This window comes from Capsicum annuum, chromosome 2 (assembly GCF_002878395.1).
Source record: "Capsicum annuum cultivar UCD-10X-F1 chromosome 2, UCD10Xv1.1, whole genome shotgun sequence".
NCBI lineage: Eukaryota > Viridiplantae > Streptophyta > Magnoliopsida > Solanales > Solanaceae > Capsicum > Capsicum annuum.
Window position 1 is genome coordinate 127,407,680 of NC_061112.1, and position 7,162 is coordinate 127,414,841.

Below are 7,162 nucleotides of genomic sequence, written 5' to 3' on the forward strand. Positions count from 1 at the left end.
TAGGGTAAACCTAGCCTACCTGGACGCCAAAGCTAGAATATCTTTACGTGAAGCCTCCAAATAGTATCTCGCTAGAACTCGGATTTGAATAACATTAAAGAAATTATTTTTCACTTCACCTTTTAACTTATATGTAATTTTGTAAGACTAACCAAGAACTTTAATCAATTTTTTTTCTAAAGAAAAAGAAACAATCTGAGGAGCTCTAAACATGGGAAAACATAAATATGGATGTGTATATATACGCACCTACTGCAAGCTCTCTCCTTCTTTTATACTCCCTCCGTCCTATTTTATGTGTCTCCATTTGATCGGGCACGGAGTTTAAGAAATAAGGGAAGACTTGGTAAAATTTTTCAAATTATCCTTTATAAAAAAATGTGCCAATATCTTTTTTTTTTTAATTAAGTGGGACCAATAAAGGTAAAAGGGTAATTGTGCCTTTAAAAAGTTGCCAAAAAAGGAAAGGCGATACTTATTTTGGGACGGATTAAAAGGAAAATGATGACACATAATTTGGGACGGAGGGAGTATTTTTTTTTTATTCACTTAAAAGTCAAATGATATAATTAACAAAGCTAGGCCACAAGTTTGTAGGCAACTGGCAGCCAACAAAATTGGTCCACCCATCCATTTTCGCGTGTGGTGGTGGTGGCCACATCAATTAATTCTCTACACTGCATATATATATATTTGGGTATTGCATAAACTCGTAGTAAAATAATTATAATATTTTGAATATACCATAATTAATATAAAATTATTTTTAACAAAATCTCTATTATATAATAATAATAGTTTAACATTTCTAAATTTACTATCTCCATTTACAATATTAATAAATCATAAAAGTCTATTATAAAGTGATATAAATATATTGTCACTTAAAGAATCTTATCAATATCGAAAATATTCTATAAGGGTACTAAATTATATTCCTATCAAATGCCAAATTAAATTAAATAAACTACGAAACGTTAAGATAATACTAAAATTATATAAAAATACAGTAAAATGACCGTACAGGTCATTACAGCATCCACTACTAAAAGGACTTTCGTCCGCGAAAGTAAAAGATGAATAAATACCTGAGGCCTCAAACAGATAGGGATACTTGGCGCGCATATCACGCTCGATCTCCCAAGTAGCCTCTTCAACTCGACGGTGATGCCACTGAACCTTAACTACCGGAATATCCCTGGAGCGCAACCGCCTGACATCACTCTCCAAAATAAACGCTGGCTCTTCTACAAGCGTCAATCCCTCGTCCAACTGAACCGAGTCCCACCGAAGTATGTGTGACTCATCTGGGATATACTGCCGCAACATAAATACATGAAACACAGGGTGAATGGCTGAGAAGGCAAGTAGCAATGCCAACATATAAGCTACCTCCCCAACTCTCTGTAGGATCTCAAAAGGTCCAATATATCTAGGGCTAAGCTTGCCCCTCCTCCCGAACCTCATCACGCCCTTCATAGGTGATATTCGCAGGAAGACCCTATCACCAACTCTGAAACTCAATGGACGACGTCTGCGATTAGCATAACTCCTCTGTCTGCTCTGAGCTGCTCGTAGCCTATCCTAAATCACTCGAACCTGATCCAACGAATCACGAAGCAAATCTGTGCCACGAGGTCTAGCCTCAAAAGTCTCAAACCAACCAACAGGAGATCGACATCTCCTACCATACAATGCCTCAAATGGGGCCATCTGAATACTCGAGTGAAAGCTGTTATTATAAGCAAACTCTGCCAAAGATAGAAATTGGTCCCATTGACCTCCAAAATCCAACACATAAGCGCGTAGCATATCCTCTAAGACTTGGATAGTCTGCTCTAACTGACCATCCGCCTGGGGATGAAAGGCTTTACTAAGGTCAACCTGGGTCCCCAACTCCTCCTGAAATGCCCTCCAAAAGCTAGAAGTGAATTGAGAGCCTCGGTCAGAAATAATGGACACAGGGACCCCATGTAGGTGAACCACCTCCTGAATGTAAACACGAGCTAACCTCTCGGCATTGTAGGAAACTCGAACGGGGATAAAATGTGCAGACTTGGTCAATCGATCCACAATGACCCAAATGCTATCAAAACCATACGATGTACGAGGCAATCCACCTATAAAATCTATAGTAACTCACTCCTATTTCCACTCGAGAATGGGTAGCTGCTGAAGCAATCCACCAGGTCTCTGATGCTCAGCCTTTACCTGCTGACAACAAAGACATCGAGCCACAAACCCTGCTATATCTCTTCGCTACCACTCCACCAGTAATGCTACCTCAAATCCCTATACATCTTAGCTGTCCCAGGGTGAATAGAGTATCTGGAGCTATAAGCCTCATAAAGAATCAACTGGATCAAATCTCCAATCCTTGGAACACAAATACGACCATCAAACCTCAAGACACCCTCAGGATCTAGGGTAGCCCGCTGAGAATCACCCCTCAACACCTGCTCTCGAAGGCTGTGAAGCCTGTCATTCTCGAACTGATGACTTCGAATCTGTGCCAACAAGGTGGATCTGGCCTCAACACTAGCAATAATTCTACGAGGGTCAGAAATATCCAAACGAACCATCATGTTAGCTAAGGACTGAATGTCCAAAGCCAACGGTCGCTGAGAAGCTGAAATGAAAGCTAAGCTACCCATAATTACTAACTTCCGATTCAAGGCATCCGTTACCACATTCGCCTTTCCCGGATGGTAGAGAATAGAGATATCATAATCTTTTAGCAACTCAATCCACCTGTGCTGCCTCGAATTAAGCTCCTTCTGGATCATAATATACTGAAGACTATAATGATCAGTAAATATCTCACAGCGGACCCCATACAAATAATGCCTTCAAATCCTAAGCGCAAATACTACCACTGCCAACTCTAAGTCATGAGTAGGGTAGTTGCGCTCATGCACCTTCAACTGCCTCGATGCATATGCAATAACACGGCCACGCTATATTAAAACACACCCAAACCAACACCAGATGCATCGCTATGGATAGAAAAACCCTCGCTCTCAACAGGAAGTGTCAGAATAGGAGCTGAAGTAAGCAAATCCTTGAGCTTCATAAAGCTCGCCTCACAACTCGTAGACCACTAAAACGGAATCTCCTTCCTAGTCAATCTAGTCATAGGGGATGCAATAGAAGAAAAGCCCTTAATGAATCGCCTGTAGTAACCTGCCAACCCAATAAAGCTGCAAACCTCAGAAGGTGACTTAGGCCTAGCCCAACTACGAATAGCCTTAATCTTGGCTGGGTCCACCATAATACCATCCTTGGATACTACGTGCCCCAAGAAAGCTATAGACTCAAGCCAAAACTCACATTTTGAGAACTTGGAATAAAGCCTATGGTTTCTCAAAGTGCGAAGTATAGTCCTCAAATGATGCTCGTATTTCTCCTTACTCCTCAAATATACCAGAATGTCATCAATAAATACTATCACGAAGGAGTCCAAATATGGCCAGAACACGCGATTCATCAGATCCATAAAAGCTGCTTGAGCATTGGTCAACCCAAAAAACATCACCAGGAACTCATAATGACCATAACGAGTCTCGAAGGCTGTCTTAGGGATCTCCGCAACCCTAACTCTCAACTGATGATAACCGAACCTCAAATCAATCTTAGAAAATACCGCTGCACCCTAAAGCTGATCAAATAAATCATCGATGCAAGGCATAGGAAACTTATTCTTCACAATAACCTTATTCAACTGCCTATAGTCGATACACATACGCAAGGAGCCATCTTTCTTTTTCACAAACAAAACTGGAGCACCCCAACGAGATACACTCGTTCTGATAAATCCCTTACCTAGAAGATCTTGAAGCTGACTATTCAACTCCTTCAACTCAGCAGGATCCATATGATACGGAGCCATAGAAATAGGTCGAGTGCCAGGCTCGAGGTCAATAATAAACTCTACATCACGCTTAGTAGGAAGGCCAGGTAGGTCGGATGGAAATACATCAAAAAACTCGCGAACAACAAGGACGGAGTCAAGTGAGGGACTCTCAGCACTAACATCCCGAATATATGCGAGAAATGACTCACAACCCCTCGATATTAGTCTCCTAGCACGAATGTATGTAATAATCCCCATCGATGCGTGGTTAACAGAACCCTGCCACACAACTGGCGGTATGCCAGGCAAAGCTAAAGTAACGGTCTTAGCAAACCAATCTAAGACCGCACAGTAAGGAGATAACCAATTCATGCCTAGAATAACGTCAAAATCTACCATATCTAGGACAATAAGGTCAATATGAGTATCAAACTCCCGAATAGTGACCAAACAAGATCTATATACCCGATCCACTACTAAAGAGTCACCTACTGGGGTAGCCATACGTAATGGCACAGCTAAAGACTCTGAACGTAAACCCAGTCGCGATGCAAAATAAGTAAAAACATATAAAAAGGTGGAATCGGGATCAAACAAAGCAGAAGCTGGCTGATGGAACACGAAAATCATACCTGTGATCACAGTATCCGAAGCCTCAGCCCCTGATCTACCTGGAACAACATACAAATTACCCTGTCCACTACTAGACTGGGTACTTGCCCGACCGCCTGCCCTACTTTCCTACGAACCACTTGTAGAACCCTGGAAACTACCTCCACAACCCTGTACACCACCCCTACCTATCCGGCACTGATCTGATCGACTACACAGTGAGAACTGGAGGCTCAATCATCCTACGCTGACGATACTCACGGGCGAAGTGACCAACAACTCCACAATCATAATATGCCCCAGGCACCTTGCTCTGACTAGAAGGTCCAGCGAATCCAGAATGATCACCCCTACTCGACGATCCTGACTGAACAACCCTCTGCGACTGGCTACTACTCTGACCACTGGAAGCACAATAGACGGGCTGACCCCTGTTAGATATCTGAAGCGATGCCTGAACTGGACGACTAGGCTGGCGCTGATACTGAGAAAGATGCTGATGAGGGTACCGACTGTGAAATCCTCGGCCTGAGGTCTACGAACCACTGTAACTACCCTGGTAGCGTGGTCTCTTATCGATGCCCCCTTGGGCCTCACGATCCATCTCCTCTATGGAATAGACATGCTCAGCTATCTCCGCAAAAGACTTCCCTGAAGTCACCAAACTCTGAGTATCCCTACGGAGTGATAATCTCAATCCCCAAATAAAGCATCGAATCCGCTCGTACTCCGTATCCAGAATCATAGTAGCGTGTCGGGCTAACTAATGAAACCTCGCCTCATACTCCGCCACAGTCATGGAACCCTACCTTAATGCGGTAAACTCATCCCGGAGATGCTCACGCATGCCACGAGACATATGCTTCCCTAAGAAAGCCTTGGAGAACTGCAAGTCACTGGGGGAGATCCAGCTGGCCTAGAATCAAGATAATCTCTCCACCATCTTCTCACTACTGTGTCGAAAAGATAAGAAACAAATTCTACTCCTAGCGCCTTAACCAGCCCTAAATTTTGCAACCATTTCTTGCAACTGGATAAGAACTCATAAGCATCCTCTCTCGGGATCCCGACAAACCTGGGTGGAGTCAATATAAAAAATTGATCCAACATCTTCTGCTCCTCTGCAAACATAAGTGGCTGGGCTATTGTCGGCTGTGGGACTGCTGGTGCTGGTGGAACCTCTACCCTAGGCACCGCTGCCGCTGGCTGTGCCCCTGAATCTAGTCCACCCTATCCTGCTGGCTGAGCTCCCATGATCGGTGGACCACCAACAAACCCAAATAACTGAACTAATACATCCCGAATAACTGAAGAAGATATAAAGCCAGGTGGAGCCTGGGCTGCCCCCTGGCCCACCTGCTGATGTGGCAGAATACCTGGAGCTATCTCAATCCCCGGAGCTATAACAGGATCAGGTGCTGGATCCCCGACTTAATCTTGAATAGGGGCTGCTGCTCTACCCTGCCCCTGATATCGGGGTCGACCTCGACCCTAAGATAAAACTCTAGAAGCGGACCCACGATCTCGACCCCCTACTCTCGAACCTCGTGTCCTATCCATCTTCGTAAAGAGTGAACAATAAAAAGATTACAACCAACCTAGACTCAAAGCACAAAATGGATCAAGAAAATGAGACTTTTTTTTTCCTAAAAATGCTCTGTAGCCTCCCAAGGATAGGATACAGACGTCTTCGTACCGATCTGCAGGACTCTACTAAACATCGGCTCCAGTACTAACAATGCCAGTGTGACCTAAGATTTGATACCAACTTGTCACGACCTGATTTCTCAAGTCGTGATGGCCCCTACCTTATCCCACCAGTAGGCAAGCCAAACCATAGCCCGAAATGATAGGTAATAGGCTAATAGGCAGAGACAAAATAAAAGATTGCGTATGATAATAACAACCACAATAATAAGTGAAAATTAAGAAGAGAGCATATGTATTATATCAATACGAGAGGAGGAAAAGGACCAACTATACAAATGAATCCCTCCCAAGACCTGATAAAATCAGTACTAGAGCCACTACTAACAGGTACCCAGAGCACTAGACAAAACTCTAGAATGTATACAAGTAGTCTCGAGTGAAAAAGACTAACTAGAGTGGATAGAGGAGGATCGGCCTCAGACGACAGTAAGCTCACCTCGCTCTAAACCAACACTAAAAGGTAGGAACCACATCAACACCGACTGCTAGTACCTGGATCTGTATCAGAAAAAAGATGCAGAAGTGAACTATGAGTACCAAAAACAACGGGTACTCAGTAGGCATCATCGGCCGACTGAGCTTAATACAGAAAAGGTGTAACTACAATGCAAGAACGTAATCTGAGTTCAAAAAAAAATACGGATGAAAAGGTAAACAACTACCAAGCTATGCAACGGCTCTAAAGGAATAAACTTGTGCGATACGGAAAAATAAATAATGCAGTAATAACAATTAAATCAAACATAACCTAAGTGAGCCCCCATAAGCCCGCTAGGCACACTGAAGAAGACAATTAACCCAACCGTACCCCTATAAGTCGGTGGGACACACAAGTGATGGAAGTAAACATAAATAATCAGATGCCGGACTCGAACCGGAACTCAGAGTAACCCCAACTATAATCAGATGCCGGATTCGAACTGGAGCTTATAGTAACAACAATAGTCAAATGCCAGACTCGAACCGGAACTCATAGTAACAATAATA

The 7,162-nt window shown here is 43.3% G+C and overlaps 1 pseudogene; it reads right to left on the bottom strand.

The window, feature by feature from the left end:
• The window catches only part of LOC107879034, a 13,675-nt pseudogene extending 8,079 nt beyond the window's left edge, over positions 1-5,596 (bottom strand).
• Between the last annotated feature and the right edge of the window lie 1,566 nt (positions 5,597-7,162).